This window comes from Protopterus annectens, chromosome 1.part0, assembly GCF_019279795.1.
Source record: "Protopterus annectens isolate FY-2018-M chromosome 1.part0, PAN1.0, whole genome shotgun sequence".
Taxonomy (NCBI): domain Eukaryota; kingdom Metazoa; phylum Chordata; order Ceratodontiformes; family Protopteridae; genus Protopterus; species Protopterus annectens.
The window spans coordinates 545845591-545865047 of NC_056725.1; the positions used below are offsets into that span (position 1 = coordinate 545845591).

The window sequence follows — 19457 nt, forward strand, 5'->3', positions numbered from 1 at the left end:
ACTCGACTCTAATATGCTCGGCCATATCCTCAGCAGAACTGCAGTCTTTATCCCAAAAAACTTTTAACACAGTTGAAAATTGGCATCTTAATCACCGTCTCATATTAAATCCCAACAAAACTAAGTTGCTGCTTTTCTCTCCATCTCAAAGGTCCCCTGTACCGACCTTCACCATAAAATCTAACAACGGCACCATTATTTCACCAGCTCCCTCGACCAAGCTCCTAGGTGTAATAGTAGACAATAACCTTATATTAACCATACGATTAAAACAGTTAATAAAAAACTTGCCTCTCTATACAAGATTAAATCCTTCCTAACTCTGCTAGCTAGGACTGTTATTGCCCGCACACACCTACTCTCTACCCTCCCCCTTACTCACAAACTTGAGGAAAACCGACTTGAACAAATTCACTAGCTGGTATAATCACATTGCTAGATTTGCCACTGGTACAGCCTATAGAACCCACCACCGTATTAACCTTAATCTTCTAGGTTGGCTTGAACCGCCTAATCTACTAAAGTCAACCAACTAGTAATTGTGCATAAGATTCTCTACCAGTCCGAATACATGCCTGTTCTTAAAAGCCTTATCACCCCCTATCAAACGTTAAGACGCTCCGATCCTCTAACGAAATATTAGTTTACACACTCAAACCTAACAACACAGCTGGGGATGCTCTGTTTGCCAACTCTGTAGGCAAAACATGGAACTCACTCCCTGCTGACCTAACATCAGAACCCTCTCTATCCCAATTCAAGAAAAATCTTATACTGTATTTTAAAACACGGTAGATATGTCCTTGCTTTACCCCAATTAACTTTTACTCCCACAACTGTGTGCCTAATTAGGACTTCCTGCCTGTAAGTGCCTCTAAGTGACTATATCCTAGTTATTTGGTTAATAACCTAAATACTTTGTATTAACGTGTCTGACCGAGTTATGCTTTGATCCTTTTAATGAATTTAATTTTGTTTGGAAATTGTAAAACCTGATTTATATGTATATATGAAATAGTATTTTGTAGTATGTATGTAGTATGAAGTTTGGAGCTTTTTTCCTAGGGCCTTCGCTGAAAATGGACATGTATCCAGTCGACTATCCCGGTCAACAAATGTAAAATAAATAAATATTTGGATAGCCTCTCTATTTTGCTAATAATTTTTTTTACAATTTCTTTTCCACTTGTACAGCTTAATCTTGCATTAAAGTACATTTCCAGTTCGTTATCTAGTTAGAGTGTAGTCTTGCTGAGAGCAGTAATGGTTATTCGGTGGAAGGGAATAATTTGCTGCTTTTTCTGAGGGTGACATTATTGGCTGGAGTTTTAATAGCTTTCTTATTGATTCTGTCACTTTTTCATCTCAGCTTAACAGTGGGTGGTGGCACTCAGCGCAGTCCTGTGCAACACTGTATTCTACATACTCTGGCACTTTCATTTTCAAAATCTCTGTATTAGGAAATTTAGGTAATGCCCACTGCCTAGTTGTAGCTGTATAAGTCATAGACTTGAGTAGCGCTACATCGTTGCACATGTAAAGCTTTTCTCAGCCACTGTAGTCCAGATTACTTACTGCCCACCTGGTTTTGGTGCTTAATCCTATTTTTTTCTGTTTATTAGCTACCCCAAATCAATACCTTAACTAGGAGCCAAAGCACTGTTCTCTTCTCTGTTTCACCCACCAAATGGACCTTATTGCTAATCTAGACTACAATATTGACTATATACTGTTAACGCTATACTCAAAACTTCAATTAAATCTTTGTCTACAATTTTTCTTGAACAAATACTTTTCCCCAGGAACTGGAAAATTATTATATTTTCTTATTCTTCCCAGGTACACCTCACACTGTTGTTGAAAATGGAAGGTTAGCAAACTAGTGTACCCTTTGTTGCCAGCCTCTTAGTACTAGGTATACTCAGGCAGTGTAAGACTTTTCTGATACAAACCATGATCTTTTACTTAGCTCATTACTGCCTATTTGTGAGAAAGTACCTAGCCAAGTTTGAGGTCACACACACTCACAATTATATTCTTCCTGTAAGCATCACTCTGCTACACCACAATTCACACACATTAAATTATCATATGCTCTGACACAAAAACAATAATGTGAAATTGTTCAATCTCGCCGTTTGTTCTTACACACGGGTTCGGAGCCGATCCTCGGCTCCGAGTCGGCCACATCACTAGCTCCGCATCTTCGAGAAAGCTCGAGGCACAGTAATATCCCATGATCCTCAGGTGCTAACCCTCAGATCTAGTTTGCCGCTAGCAGCAGATCGCATTGAGAGGCTCGGGCCAGTATATTTTTTTCTATTTTCTTGATATATATTTCTCTTTTCTACAGATTTATAGTCATATCTTAGTGTTTAAATAAGTAATATAATATAGGGTGTTATTTGTGAGTATTTAGACTAGATTAGTTAGTTTAAATTTTCTCTAGTTAAGGCCTACGGGTTTTTTCTGTCAGGATTGACAGTATTTTAAAAAAACATTTTTGCCTTAACTCTCTCTTTTTTATTCTATATATATATATATATATATATATATATATATATATATATATATATATATATATATCATAGTGTGCTGTGTGTTTTGGATTTTTATATATATATTAGGTTAGATTTAAATTGTTGATTATTATTCCAAACTTTTAAAATTATTACACTTAGTATTATATAGTGTTTTTTCTTAAGTGTGCTGTGTTTTTTGGATTTTTTCAAAATGTCAGAGAAAGCCAAATCTGGCTTTAAAAGGTGTCAGTGCGGACAGAAGATGACCATTACTGACAACCACTCATCCTGCGTTTACTGTCTTGGCCCTCTCCACTTGCAGGAAGACTGTTCCATTTGTCATTCCTTTTGTGGGAGGGTCATGCTGGAAAGACGCAGGAAGTTGGTTGACAGAGGGTTGCTTAAATCCGATTTTCAAGAGGCCCTGGACAAGGCTGAACAGGTATCCAAGTCTTCGAAGGGGTCGAAGTCTTCAAGAGTGTCGGAGCCCAAGTCATCGGCTCCGAGCACCTCTTTTCAGATTCGGACGCCGGCTCCTATGACCTCGGTGCCAGGTGTCGAGCGTTTATCTCTGACCGAGGCTCAGGTCTTGGAGCCGCTGTCAGAGGTACCACAGTCTGCTATCCTTCACTCGGGGACGGCTTCGATCCCTTCGACCCGTTCTTCGAGGCCCCTTTCCGACTCCGATGTGGACCGAGTGGTACAGAAGCTTATGGAGAACTCGGCTTTGTCCAAATTAATCGAGGTTTCGTCCCAGCTGCCTGTTCCCTCAACACTTCCTCCTCCGAGACCCGTCTGAACCGATGATTGTAGAGCCCTCGGTGCCGAAGCCTCCAGTACTGCTATCGGCTCCGTTGACCTCGACTCCTTCGGAACCAGCCGGAGAGTCTCTGAGCCGAAGATCTTTCCTAGGTTCCGGGGGGGATAGTCGAACCGAGATATCGGTTCCGACTCTTCCCCTCGGTGCCTCGGCTCAGATCAGTTCGGATCCGTTCTCGGTGTCAGAGCCCGTGCTTCCGATTCCGGAGAAACGACCTCTTTCTTCGAATCGGGTTGGATCTTTGGGTCAGGGCACCGGTGCCTTTGACATCATGAGGAAGGTCTTGTCTGATCAGACACATACTTCATCAATATCTTCGTCTCCTTCCCCAAAAGGTCCGCGTTCTGCTTCTGTGCCTTCGGCTCTTACCAAGCGTCGAGACCCAATGCCTCAGAAGTCCCCACAGGGCGACTCTGGTTCCTCAGATGCATCCCCAGAAGCTCCCGCTGAGGATGTTCCGAGGAAACGATTGTGCAAGAGGAGGCACATAGATTCCCCCCAGGAATCTCTCACATCTGACACCGATTTAGATGAAGCAGAAGGGTCCCCACGGTCCCCCTCTGAGGATGTCTCATTTGCAGACATTTTGGAAATCCTGAAACAAAGGGGGGACTGGCAAACCCTTACCCCTTCTGTGGATGAATCGGTCTTGCTGAAGGCATTTGGGACTCAACCTTCTACCTCCTGGGTGACTCCGCCATTTGACGATCTCATGGATCTAATAGCCCGAAGGGCTTGGGAAACGCCCGATACAGTGGAACCAGTCCCTCGTAAGCCAAATAAATACATAACGGCCCCCCAGGACAAATCTTATCTTACAAAAGGGGTTCCCGTGGATACTATGGTGGTGGCGGCCACTAAGAAAGAGATGTCTGAATCATCTTCCTCTGTCCATCCTCCTAATAAGGATTCTAGGACGATGGACAGATATGGGAAGCGCATATTTAGTTCGGTGACTTTTTCCATCCGATCGCTCAACTACCTTACACATTTCACGCGTTTACAGAGAGATCTCATTAAGGAACTGGGAGATACTCTCCAGGGAAACACAGATGCTGCTGTCGCCGAGAAAGTGACAGCTCAACTTAACACCCTAAACTCCATAGTGAACTCGTCCATGAGGCTGATTTCATACGCAGCCGAAGGGTCGAGTAGAGCGGCAGCTTCAGCGATCGCCCTGAGAAGGCAATCCTGGTTGCACTTATGCTCCTTTGTGGAAGCCTTTAAGTCTTCCTTTGCCAACGCCCCCTTTGATGGTGCCTCCTTGTTTGGGCCCAAAGTAAAGGAGACTCTCACGAGGTGTGAACAAGAAGGGAAGACCCTGTCTGCCGTAGGGGTCCGTTTTTCCATCCCATCTAGGCCCTACCCTAAAGGGCAATGAGGAGGAAAAATGTGGTTCCGAAAGACTCTGGGATCTTTTCAGCACACCCAAAGTGACGCCCCCTCCAGAGGCAGAGGAGGGGGAAGAAATGGAAGACGCCGCCCAGCCGGCAGAGGGGTCTGCAAAATCAGGGCAACAGAGAGACTTTCTCTGGAAAGCCCTTCCAGCACTCCTGAGTGCAGGCCCGACTGTCCTACTCTGGAGTCAGTCGGGGGTCGCTTGGCTTTATACCCAGAGGCCTGGCTAAATCTTACATCAGATTCCTGGGTAAAAAGCATAGTTACCAGAGGCTACAACATTCCCTTCATCAAAATGCCACCCAACTCCAAAAAGCTCCCAGACGTTCCACCCAGTCTGCAAGACCAGGCAATCGTAGCGATAGGAAGGTTGCTCGAAAACAGAGTCATCCAACCAGTCCCGGCGGACCAAATAGGATCCGGAACTTACTCAAGGTTCTTTTTAGTTCCAAAGAAAACAGGGGACTGGAGGCCAATTTTAGACCTCAGCAAATTAAATACCTTTGTGAAAAAGGAAAAGTTCCGGATGGTCACGCTACAGTCAATCCTTCCCTTTCTGCAGAAGGGCGACTGGATGTGCTCTATAGATCTCAAAGATGCGTACTACCATATCAAGATGGCCAGGGCGTCCAGAGATCACCTGCGCTTCCGGCTGGGAGCCAGTCATTTCCAGTTTCGCGCTCTGCCCTTTGGCCTCACCTCAGCCCCCAGGGTGTTCACCAAATGCATGGCAGTAGTAGCGTCTCAATTGAGACGAAGGGGATTCCGGGTGTTTCCTTATCTAGACAACTTGGCTCCTATCCGCCACCACCGAGTATCGTCTTCTACAAGCCAGGGATTACACCATCAGTCTCTGCTCTTCGCTAGGCATAACGGTGAATTTTGGAAAATCTGTCTTATCGCCTTCACAGCGTATCTTATTTATAGGAGCACAGCTAGACACCTCCCTGGCTCAAGTTACTCTCCTCCCACCAAGAGTGTCAGACCTCAGACATCAAATTTCGGTCCTTCTACAGAGCAAGAGAGTCCCTGCACAACAAATATTAAGAGTACTAGGCTTGATGGCAGCCTCCCTTATTGTAGTTCCCTTAGGCAGGATGCATATGAGGATTCTTCAATGGATGCTATTCACCCAGTGGTCGTGTCGACATCTTCCACTGTCTCACGAAATCTTGATCACGAATTTTTGCAAGAAGGATCTCTTGTGGTGGATACACAGTCAAGATCTAACACTAGGACGACCGTTTGTATTACCCAGTCCGGTAGCAACTCTAACCACGGATGCTTCCCTGATAGGGTGGGGGGGATTCTTTCAGGGACAAACAGTCCAAGGTCAATGGTCCAACTTGGAGTACAATCTGCACATCAATGTTCTAGAGCTGAGGGCAGTGTTTCTAGCGTTGCAACACTTTCACAAGTCCTTACCTCGGGGAACAGTGACAGTTCAGACAGACAACATGTCAGTGGTCTGGTACATAAACAAGCAAGGGGGACACAGCTCTTACCCGTTTTATGCAGAGAGGCCCTCAGAATTTGGCAATGGGCAAAGTCCGCTGGACGCTTTCTGATAGCAACGCACATTCTGGGGACTTCCAAATTAATCGCGGACAGGTTGAGCAGAGCCATCCTGTTCCCTCACGAGTGGTCCCTCAAACCTCAAGTGGCGGAAGAGATCTTCCGCAGATGGGGCCAGCCTTGCTGCGACCTGTTTGCATCCCCATTGAATGCCAAATGCAGAAGCTACTTTGCCCTGTTACCCCCTCCAGGGGGTGTCCCCAGGGACGCACTTGTACACGATTGGCCCCCGGGTCTCCTTTACGCTTTTCCTCCTGTTCCACTAATTCCCAGGTTTTTGCAGAAAGCCAAATGTCTGGACAGGACCATAATACTGATAGCCCCATTCTGGCCTCGACAAATCTGGTTTCCCTTCCTTCAATCTCATCAAGTGGAGGAACCATGGATGCTGGACCCGGAGCCAGACCTGTTGACACATTCGTCGGGAGTTCCTCACACCTTCCTCAAGTCCCTGAAACTGACAGCTTGGCTGCTCCGCTTCCCATCTTAGCCAGGTCGGAGTTACTATCCCCTGCAGTACAACAAATTATTGTATCTTCTCACAAACCATCTACAAGGAAATTGTACAACAGCAAATGGAACCGTTTTGCGCACTGGGCCTCCAAACAAGGTATAGATCCATTTGGGGCTCCAGTACACAAGATACTAGATTTTCTTACCACACTTTTTCAAGAAGGAGCATCAACGTCCACTATAAGGGTTCATCTGGCGGCTATATCCAATTTTCATATTGGCTGTGAAGATGGTTCTCTTATGTCCCACAGGCTTTGTAAAGCCTTCATGAAAGGTACCTTTCACCTCCATCCCCCCTTTCGTAATCCAATAGCCCCTTAGAATCTTAATCTCATGCTGTCACAACTCATGTTGCCCCCATTTGAACCAGCAGCCACAACTCCGTTAAAATTTCTTTCGTGGAAAACACTTTTTCTGGTTGCCATCACTTCCGCCAGGAGAGTTTCAGAGTTGCAGGCTCTATCTATCCGACCCCTGTACATGATTTTTCATCCAGATAGAGTAACCTTGTGCACCAATCCATCCTTCCTTCCGAAGGTTTGTTCGATTCAAAACATCAATCAGTCTATCGAACTACCTACCTTCTTTAAAAACCATTCCAATAAGTTAGAATACACATTGCACAAATTGGACGTTCACAGGCAACTGAGATTTTACTTACATAGGACAAAAGAGTACAGAAAGTCAGACCAACTATTTGTCTCATATGCTGACCAAAGGAAAGGACAGGCAGTAACGAAAGTTACCTTATCCAAATGGCTGTCAGATTGCATAAATTTTGTATATGCTGAATCGAAACAGCAACTCTCTTTCAAACCCAGAGCTCATTCTACAAGGGCGATCGCTACCTCTTCAGCCCATACCGCTCGTTTGCCTTTAGATACCATTTGTGCAGCAGCAACTTGGGCAAAACCACATACTTTTATCGCCCACTATAAACTAGACAAAAGCTCCAGGGACAGGGCGACGTTTGGTTCCACTGTACTCAGGAATGTTCTCCCTTGAGCCACCCAGGAAAAAGGAGCTAGGGGCGCTACCCGTGTGTAAGAACAAACGGCGAGATTGAACAATTTCACATTAAGAAGTTATGTTCTTACCATAACGTTCCATGTGAATTGTTCATCTCGCCTTTGTTCTTACATTCCCCCCCTCCATCCCCCGTCCTGCGGTCTGGGAGAACGGTTTCAACTGAATTCCTTTTCAGCCTTTTCTAGATATTGTTAGCATATTATTGTACATTAGTAATGGCATCTTTTCTCCTCTATTTGAGAGTAGGGTTCCAGACACTGTGTAGTATCTGTTTATAAGTGTTCAAGACACAGTTCTAAAGGGATTCTTCTGGTATAGCAAACTAGATCTGAGGGTTAGCACCTGAGGATTATGGGATATTACTGTGCCACGAGCTTTCTCGAAGATGCGGAGCTAGTGATGCGGCTGACTCGGAGCCGAGGATTGGCTCCGAACCCGTGTGTAAGAACAAAGGCGAGATGAACAATTCACATGGAACGTTATGCTAAGAACATAACTTCTTATTTACCCAAGTCACGGTGGGCTAGTGGGTGCAAGTATCACTGTAGACTAAGCACTGCAACACCAATTAGTGACAACATAGCTGTGTGTCACTATGAAACAGCACACCCCAGACCAGTTGTGTCTAAGCAATCTTCAAACACAAATAGAAATGTTGCAGTAACTGATGACTCAATAGTTAGGAAGCCAGATTCTGTACTCACAAGGCTGGACAAAAACAAGGGTGACTGTGTGACCCATCTGTCAGGAGCCAAGATTGCTGACATTACAGGGACCGTCAGGACTCTTAAAACAGACAAATGTAAATATCACATGGCAGTGGCCATTGTTGGGTAAATTATCTGGCACATAATCCTGAAGGATATGAAAAGAGAGATGAAAGAGCTCTGCTTGCATGCCAGAAATACAGGAAAGACCCTAATACTGAGTGGAATCATTCCATCACCAAAAGTGATGCCATGGTGTAAAGAAAAAAAATGAGTGTCTTTAGTAATTGGCTAAAAACGTAGTGTTATTCTAGGAGGATCCAGTATGTGTCAGCATAGGATGAGATGCTTGACAGCTGTTCTTGCTTCACCAGAGATGGTCTGCACCATTCATTTCAAGGTTCCTCATATTGGTGAAAGCTTTTGCCCTCCCCATTGTGCCTTTTTAGTCAGTGTCCAGCTGATGAACCTTCCATCCTAACCAGCAAAACAAAACAAATCAAATATTGGACCACATCAAGGTAGAAATATTTAATACTAGAAGTCTAAATGACAGTCTGATGAACACTGAGGCCCTCCTGCATTTTTGAGAACATCCATGTATGTGTTGCAGAAACCAAGTTTAAGTCTCCAGAGAACACTCCTTCAATGCCACCAGCTATAATGAAAGACCATGTAATGAAGATATTCTTCATGGGTCTGACAACATACATGGTTGTCTAATTAATAGCACTAAGCAAGCATTAGCATACCCACTCTTCAACGTGAGCTTAGCAGCTGGCTATGTTTAGTAGAAATTGCGGACAACTGTTGTAATGCCATTCCTCAAGGATGTTTCCACCATAGGTCTTGGAAATTACAGATCCATCAGCCTAACAAGTCTTGTATGCCAAGCCATGGAACAGATGATAACTGACCTAATTAATTAGCTATGATATCAAAAATCTTATCAGACTTATCCCCCCAGCAGTTTTGTTTTGACAATGGTTGGTCCCAGCTAATGAGTCTTGTAAACTTCTTTGAGGGGGCAATACAGGCTGTAGACTCTGGATTACTTACCTTGATTTTGCCAAGGCATTTGGCTCAATACTGCGTGTAGAAATAAGAAGCAAGTTGAAGGAGATCCAAATAGACCCATATGTGGTTAAGTGGAAAGCCAACTGTCTTTGAGACAGGACTTGCATAGTAAGAGTGGGGTGCACATCCTCTGGGGTCTACATTAGAAAACTGAAAGTTTAAAATCACGAACGCTCTAAAGAGTGAAAATGCTGGAACTTGAAGTGCTTCTTTTGAGACTGCAGTACATTGAAGATCGGGATATTTGCCCTTTCCTCATTGTAGTGCGATCTCGGAGTTGGAATATATATTAATGGGGGGGGGGGGCACAGCCCACACAATAATGATTTTGAGGTCTGTCATTTTCGCTCTTTAGAGCTTTCGCGATTTTAAACTTTCGGTCCTCTAATGTAGATCCATCCTCTGAGAGCATGATTGTGACCAGTGGAGCTCCACAGGGATCTGTGTTAGGACTTCTGCTGTTCAGAATCTACTTCTCAAATCTTCACTTATCAAATGAAGATCTTTGGTTAACAGTCCACAGATGATTATAAGCTTGGAATCATCATCATGTCCCCTTCTGACATGCAAACACTCCAGCATGAGCGTACACTTGTCTATACCTGCTGTACAAAAATTAGCTCATGCTCAATGCCAAAAACTTTTAACACAGATCTAGATCCTGTTTACAAAACAGATAATACAACACTTCAGAATTAAAAGGTCTTCAGAGACCTTGGCACATGTGTGGACAGCACCCTTGCGTTTGACCTTCACGTTGCAACAGTGGCCAGGAAATCCATTTACCTTTTGCAGCTCATAGCAAAAGGTAATAAACCAAAAAGTTGATCAGTGGACCAAGGACACAAAAAGTTCTGAGTATAAATAAAAATAAATGCCCACAAAAAGCTGAACAGCTGTTTATTCCAATGCAGGTAAAAGTACAGGTAAGAGCTTTTGTGGTCTACTCTGCTTCCTCAGACTAAAGATACTTACAAAACCAAGGTACAATGTTATTAATACATGTAATTGAAAATGGTACTGAACATTCCTTTAAGTTTTTAGTATTGAGTCTGCTACAGGAGAATATTAGAGAAGGGGATCTTACTAATAAAACTGAATTTAATGAATTGAGGTGGATAATAGATTTTAGAGCCAACTGTGAGCCTGGTTTGAATGAGTGTATTCCTTTAAAACCAGCATTGAAGAATAGACCATTAACTCATTGATTTTATTGTTTTTAATTGTGTGATATGATTTGTGGTTAGTATATTTAAGTTTTCGTAAGTATCTTTGGTCTGAAGACGCGGGAGAGACCGCAAAAGCGCTTACCTGTACTTTTATCTGCATTGGAATAAACAGCTGTTCGGCTTTTAGTGGACATTCATTTTTTATTTATATCATAGCAAAAGGTATTTCATCCATGTCAAAGGAGGTCCTCACCTGCATGTACTCTGCTGTGATTAGATTCATTATTGATTACAATGCCTTTTAGGGGCGTTACTTCCTAAGCATATAAAATGATTGGAAAGACTCCAGAGGTTTGTAATTAAAAAAAGTCAAAGGCCTAAAAGATCTCAACTACAAAGACAGACTTAAAACTTTATCCCTGTACTCCATTTCATATATATTCCTTAGGGAAGACCTGTGTCTTACTTATAGGGCTGTAAGGGATCCAGCAGTCCAAGAACTCTGTTTACTCAAAAAAAATCAAGCAGTCCAACTAATACTAGGGCCAGCGATCTAAATATACTCCAGCAAGTAAATAAAACTAAAAAGAGGAATAGATTTAATATGAGGTGTGACGTCCGGCTAATATCTCACTGGACTGCCACCAATTAATATGATGTCCTCCACTTAAATCCCAGGTCAGTAATTAAGGAGCTTTAATCCTCACCACTGACTACAATGTGGGAGCATCACGGAAAACAACAGAGCACAGAGTACTCAAGTAAAATTCCACAATTTCCCTAAGAGCACAACAGGAACACACACTGTTTTCCTGGGACTGAACTATATACCTCTGTCCACCCCAAATGTCATCCCTTATCATACATTTCAGAGCAGTGTGTTCCAGTTTAAGACCTCTGACTCACACTCAAAATAAATTTAAATCTCACACACTCAAACACTTATGGGAAGGCTGGCACATATTTCCAGCTGTGTCCCCCTTCCTAATACAAATGGTAACGCTGCCACCAGAGGCAGACAGGACTACATGCCCTTCAAAGGGTGATTAATTAATAAAAATTAAATATCAAAATAAATTATATCAATGACCAGAAGCAGCCAGGCATTCAAGGTGACCTCGGGAGTATCAAACAGGTATAAGCACTCTCTAATCTCTGACGAACACAGTGATTGTTCAGTCACAATATAAAGTAATGAAAAACATTTTATAAGTAAAATGATTACAGGAATGTAAATCAGTAATTTTCAATGAACACCAAAATTCAATCAAAAATATAAACTGTAGGATAGAAGTCCATGATGCCTTTTATATTTTTGTAAGTTATTTTATTGATGTATATTTTTATAACATACATCTTTAACATATTGTGACATCATTTTTCAGTGTTTTTATTGGTTACATTTTTGTATTTAAAAGTTGAGTGCTTTGGCTAGTTTTGTCTGATGAAGCGGTGTGTTCATCGCGAAAGCGCTTACCATTTTCCTTGTGTTCTGGATTTATTCATTAAAGTTCCTCGATTTTGGCCTTGTTGGTTCGGTATTTCTTTTTTCATATATTTTTTGCAATTTTATTTTGTTATACTGACCTTCATTCTGCTTCCATTTTTGTTTCTGGTTCTAGAATCCATCATCTTAGAAAAACTCTTAAGTAACTAAGCTTTCCTAATCTAACTAAAGAATACTGTCCCTGGTCTAACCTAAAACATAGCAGCAAGACAAAGGCAGGGTTACACTTTTTGGTGAATCCTTTTTCCTGGGTGTATACTGCACGGCACTGTAACTCTAAACTAACTGCCGCTTTTAACGAACTGCTCAGCACTGTAACTGACTGCAGCAATCTCTTTTATATTCCAGGTTAACAGTCTCAACTGTCTTATTTTAAAAGTAACAGTCAGCTGTTTAAAAAAGTTATTTTTCTGTCAACCAGCTGTTCAAATAATCATATAGCAACCATGAACATTCTAATGACATCGCCTCCTGATCAACTGATTCTGCACCGACAGTTTGTACTTTAGAATGTCCATCACAAACATGTGCAATTAGAAATGTATCAAAACATTGATAAATACTTTAAACTTTTTGTATAAACAGGGAAATACTCAACACTTCAAAAACTTACTTACATTTTCACAATTAGACATTCTGGCGTACAATACAAGTTAATCTGAGCATATACACAAACCTCCTGCCAGACATGGTAACACAGTTGACATTGTTTTCATTTTCTTTACATGCGGTCTACTCTTCATCGGAATAATCTTCCTCACCAAGTTAAGCAGTGTAACACTCTACCTTTAAAAAGGAGCTGGACAACTTGGGTGGGTATTCATAAATACACCCCCCCCCCCCGTGTAACTCGCCTCTCCCTACTTGAAGTGAGAGGCAAGGCCAATGGTGAGTATTGACAAGGCAAAAATGGTCTTGAGGCCAATAGCCTTTAACATGTATGATCCTATAAGGTAAAGAAGGGTAATAGTCTGACTCCATTTCCTAGTAACAGGATTATTTCTTGCCAAAAAAAGAGAAAGAAAAAAAATTAATCAAACAATTCCTTAGATGAACTTGATGAAGCATCTCCCACTCCAAACTCTGTTGAGACCATAGGCTTAGTAATACCAGCAAAAGAAGGTCAAACCTTTTTCCACCAATCCTGATACATCATTCTTGAATGAAGCCAGTCTAGGCACCACCAGCAGAATTTTTATTTGTACTCTTCTAAGTCCCAACCCTCCATAGATATTCAAAATGCTGTTCCACATTCATAGTGGTCTTCATGTTTAATACCATTCCTCACATGCCTGCAGTGTTTTACAAGTTTTGTATCCAGAAGGCACTTCCAAAATATGTGTAACATTCTTGTACTTCCTTATTTCATGCTAGTTTCTTTTCCAGCAATCTTTGTTTAGCATCTACTCAGCCTCTTCTACAAGATCATAGATTCCAAGAACTTTCAATCTCTTCCCTTTACCCATAATGCCCTGCCAACCTAACATTCCCAGATCTCATTTGCCGCCATCAACTTCAGATGCAGATCCTTTTGCTCTCAAGCATTTTTGGAGTTGTTATAACCTGTCGTGAGTTAGCTTTAGTTCTAACTTTTATATTCTAGTGTACTTCTACCTTCCTCCCATAATCTTTTGAACTGATTTTAGCTATTTTCTGCTCCTTTTGTAAATACTATTTTTGGTACCCTCTCAAAGTATCATTGTTTGTACTACTACTGCTTCTTTACTCGTTTGGGTAATTGTTTCTACCACTATTGGTAGTTTTTTTTTCTTTCTTTCTTGTTTCTTTTGTAGAAAAGATCTATCCTTAGAGCTTAAGTATTTTTTTCCTAACCACTGTATTGTTGTTGCTTGTGGTATATCATGGCTGACAAGCCTACAGAGTTCAAAAAGTGTGTTACCTGTGGGCATAAGCTTTTCAACTCAGATGCCCACAGGGAAAGTGTGTACTGCCTAGGCCCTGCTCATTTAGAAGCAGATTGTTCAATCTGTTGTGGTTTAAATTCCAGAGCTTTAACTGATCAGAGGAACAGCTTAGGTTTAAGAGGTCTTCTTCTGTCTTCCTCTTCTTCCTCAGTTGCTGGGGCTCAAACCCCTACCAAAAAGTCTTGTTGAGTAAGTCAGAGTTAATGTCCAAGGAAAGGTAGTTCCGTAAGAGGTCTTCAGACCTTCCCTGAGAGCTCCTTCATCAGAGCCCCCTTCAGAAGTACAGAAGAAGTCAATTCCTACTATTTTGAAATCAAGGTCTCCTCGGAGCTGAACCCCTCCACATCTCTCGGATCCAGTTTCATCGTGGCTGTCTCCTCTTTCCCTGGAGGGATCTCCACAAAGGCACTCGAGACCACTGTCCACTACATCATTGCTTAGATCTTCTAGAAGCCTTTCAGAAACCAATGTGGATGGGATGATGAGAAGGTTTCACAGAGCACAGATTCAAATGGGGGCTCTCCCAGCTCCATCTTCCACTGGAATCATGAGCCATCCCTAGTTCTCTTCCCCCTTCATATCTCCTTCTCCAGTCTGACCAATTGTTTCAGAGCCCTCTGATATGAGATCTCTTTGAGTGTCTTTATCAGACCCGAAGACTATCTGTTCTTCAACTCTGATGGTGTACCTGAGCCAATCTTCTCCGAGCCTTTTGGAGCTGGAAGACTCCCTGATCCAAAGCGTTGGCACTGAGTCTGGTGGGTTGAAATCGGCTCTGAAACTTTCAGAGCTGTCTCTTCCCCTCGGGGCTTCAGCGCTGGATAACTCAGATTGGAGTCCTTCCTCAGGTGGAGTGCTGGTGAGGTTGCAGGAGCTGGCGGTTTGAGAAATCCCAGCTCCTGTGCCATCAATTTCTGTGTCCCCTAGGCATTCTGCTTTTGAGGTTGTGGACAGGGCTTTCTCCTTGTCTAGCAAAGAGACATCCCTGTCCCCCTCAGATCAGACATCCCTGCCTCATCTGTTTTTTTCTGAGTCTGTTCCATCCTTTTCATTGGGACAGCCAGCCCAAACTAGTCTTCAACCAGTCCGTCATGACATCATTCTCTTCCAGTACTTTCCCAGAGCATCCCACTGAGGAAATCCCTCTAAAGAGAACATGAAAGAAGAGGCACTTAGTTACCCACCAGGAATCTCTCGTGGAAGACACCAATTTTTGATGTGGGGATAGGGGTCCCCAGTCACCACCTGAAGACGTGTCCTTTGTAGACATCCTGGACTTCGTGAAACAAAAAGGTGATTGATGTTTCAACACCCCTTCCCAGGAGGAATCAATGCTCCTGAAGGCTTTTGTGTCTGGCATGTCCACTTCTTGGGTTATCCCACCCTCGCCTCCCAGCCGATGAGCTCATTAACCTATTTTTTTACCAGGCAAGAAAGGAGCCAGATGCTGTAGAGCCAGTACCAGGAAGACCAGACAAGATTCTAGCTCCCTGTAAGGACCGCGCACACTGGAAAAAGGAAGTCCCAGATGATGCCATGGTTGTGGCTTCAGCCACTAAGAAGGAACTGGCAGAACACAGTTCCTCTGTCCATCCCCCTAACAGAGAGAGTTAGGCTTTGGAGAGATTTGGGAAGCATGTGTATGCTTCAGCAACCTTTGCCCTCAGGTAGCAGAATTATCTGGCACATTGTATGAGGTTATAAAAAGATCCGACCAAAGAGCCTGGCAAATCTCTTTCTGGGTCCATGTCAGGTGAGGATAGAAGTAGAGTCGCCTCACAACTGGCCACCCTCCAGTCTATTTCAAATGTGTCCATGAGATTGCTGTCCCATGCAGCAGAAGGTACCTCACGGGTGGCAGGTTCAGGCATAGCCATCAGGAGAGAATGCCTGGATGCGATTATATGGCTTTGTAGAGCCCTTTATGTCTCTGTTTCATCAATGTGCATTTTGATGAATCTTCCCTGTTCAGCCTCAATTTCTGTGTCCCCTAGGCATTCTTCCTTTGAGATTGTGGAGAGGCATTTCTCCTTGTCTAGAGAAGAGACATCCCTGTCCCCCTCGGATCAGACAACCTTGCCTCATTTGTTTTTTTGCTCTGAGTCTTGTCCATCCTTTCCACTGGGAGGTAGAAAAATGTGGTTTAGAAAATCTCAAGGTTCTTTTCAAGATACACACAGAGACAGTTCCCCCAGGGGCATCGGGGGAGGGGGATTTGAATGGGAGATGCCATCCTTGGGTCAGAGGTGGCCCACAAAACCAGGGCTTCATGGATGACTTCTTGAATAAGCCCTATCAACGCTCCTGAAAGGAGGCTCGACTGTTCCCCTTTGGAGGCAGTCAGGGGGCTTTTGTCTCTGTACCGGAGAACGTGGCTGTCGATTACAAGAGACTCCTGGGTGCAGAGAATCAAGTCCAGTGTTATACTGTTCCATTTTCTTTAACCATGCCACCAATGTGAAGAAAATCCCCGGTGTTCCACCCAGTCAGAGAGCAGCAACGTCTCTAGAAATAAAAAAAGCTGCTAGAAAAAGAGGGTCATCCAAGAGGACCCCCCCCGACCAGAGAGGATCCAGAACTTACTCAGGATTCTTCTTAGTGCCAAAAAGACAAGGGGGCTTAAGACCATTTCTGTATCTCAACAAATTAAGCTAGTTTGTACAGTGCTCAAAGTTTCAGATGGTCACAGTTCAATCCATTTTGCCTCTGCTACAAAAGGACGATTGGATGTGCTCGATAGATCTACAGGATGTGTATTATCATATCAAAATGAACAGCCACTCCAGAAAGTACCTGCGCTTCTGGCTGGGAGATGGTCATTATTAGTTCAAAGCACTGCCCTGTGGTCTCACCACAGCCCCCAGAGTGTTCACCAAATGCATGGTGTGGTAGCAGCTCACTTGAGACTGCTGGGATTCCATGTATTTCCATATCTAGACAACCCCGCTCCTAACTGCCCCAATCTGGCACTGACTTCTGCAAGCAAGGGACTGCTTGTGCCAGTTGTGTGTTCGTCTGAGAATCACTATCAATTACAACAAGTCAACTTTCACACCTGAACAGACCCTGGAGTTCATAGATGCTTATCTGGATACAGTCAGTCAGACAGCCTCACTTGCCTCTACTTTAATACAGACACTGAGGTCCCATGTTAAGAAAGTGATTCAAAGTTCCCTTCTGGTCAGATTATTCTTGGAAGTCCTTGGATCAATGGCAACAGCTATATCCTCGTTCCTCTGGCCAGATTTTACATGCAAATTCTTCAGTAGAAACTTTTTGTCCAGTGGTCCATTTTCAGCAACCATTAATCACTCCAGTCAAGATTACTCAAGCATGCAAAAAATATCTTCTTTGGTTTATTCATTCAAACCAGCCCTGTGAAGGATGTCCATTTGTTCTCCCCATACCCGTGGCCATGGTGACCACGGATGTCTCCCATTTGTGGTGGGGGCACTACTTGGAGAGGACAGTCCAAGGTGTATAGCCCCTGAAGAGGCCAAGTTGCATATCATTATCCTGGAGATGAGAGCAGTCCTCCTATTGTTGCAGGCCTCTTAAAACATTCTTCCATGTGGGACAATTGCTGTTCAGACAAACAATGTGTCAGTGGTGTGGTACATTAACAAATAGGGAGGAACCAGATCTAACCCACTTTGTTGAGAAGCGATAAGATTATGGCAGTGGGCTATCTCTACCTGTTGCTTTCCCATAGCAATGCACATTCCAGGGAAATCCAATATAATTGTGGCAAACTAAGCTGGTCCATTCTGATGCCTCCTGAGTGGTCTCTCAATGTCAAAATGGCAGAGAGGATTTTCCATTGATGGACCAGCCATTGCTGCAACCTATTTGCCTCTCCCCTCAACCACACATGAAGCAGGTTCTTTGCCTTGATCTCACCCTAAAGGGGGAGTCAACCAAGAGATTCTCTAGTCCACTATTGGTCCTCTAGTCTTCTTTATGCTTATCCGCCATTACCTCTCATACCCAAATTTTTACAGAAGGCATTCTGGTTGAAGTCTACAGGCGTCCTCATTGTACCATTCTGGCCTCATCAGATCTGGTACCCCTTCCTCTGGCCTCACCTTCTACGGCTGCCCTCGATACTGGATCCCACTCCAGATGACCTGTCTCACCCAACGGGTATGACTCATCCGACTTAAGCCTCAAACTGGCCGCATGGCTTCTCCAATTCCACTTATTGCTAGACAGTCCAAGCTGTCCTCCCTGGTGCGTCATACTTTACTTTTTCAAAAAGCATCTACTTGGTAGAGTTACAAAAGTAAATAGAAGTGATTTGTTTTCTGGGTTCTTAGTAAGGACCTGGATCCTTTTTCAGCACCTGAGACATCTATCCTTGAATTTTTAGCTAGTTTTCAGTGAAGGTGCAAGCTTTTCAACTATTAAAGTTCTGATGGCTGCCATTTCGAATTTCCACCTGGGCAAAAACAACTGTACCTTGTTTTTTTTTAAACTATGTAAAGCCTTTCTTAAGTTAGCCTTTTTACTTAGATCCCCATTAAAGAATCCTACTCCTCCTTGGGATTTAACTGTCATGTTTCAGGCTTTGACACGAGCTTCCTTCGAACCTTCAGCCAAAGCAGAACTAAAATTTTTGTCTTGGAAAACCATTTTTCTGGTCACTATCACATCAGCTAGATGAGTGTCTGAAATCCAGGCTCTTTCTTCTAAGCCTTGTTACCTGTTTTTTTTTTTTTTTTTTCAGAAAGACAGGGTATCCTTGCGAACAAATCCATCTTTCTTGCCTAAAGTAGCTTCTGTGTCCAACATAAAGAAGGTCATTAATCTACCAGTTTTCTTTCCTAACTTTACAAATAAAGGAGAGTATGTGCTCTGCCTTTGGATGTTCATTGACAACTTCACTTTTATCTTCACAGTTATTTGTTTCTTATCTCCTAACAGATTCAGCAAACCAGTGTCCAGATTTACATTGGCCAAATGGTTAACTGAATGTATATTTCCTTTGTTTATGGTTAAAAAGGTTTATCCTTGCCCAGGCCTCCTAGTTTATTCACCCTTTTGTTCAAGGGCTTCCTTGGATGTCATTTGTGCAACAGCAGCCTGGACTAATTCTCACACCTTTATTGCTCATTACAAATTAGATTTGTTTCCAGGAACAGAACAGCCTTTGGCTCTGCAGTACTCTGGAATATCCTTCTATGAGGGCCTCCCAAGGTTACAGTAGCTGTGGGCT

General features: G+C 43.1%; 1 protein-coding gene across 1 annotated transcript in view; it reads left to right on the top strand.

Annotated features, from left to right (window-relative positions):
• The window catches only part of USP34 (ubiquitin specific peptidase 34), a gene marked incomplete in the record, with an annotated part of 5849982 nt that overhangs the window by 5695236 nt on the left and 135289 nt on the right, over positions 1-19457 (top strand).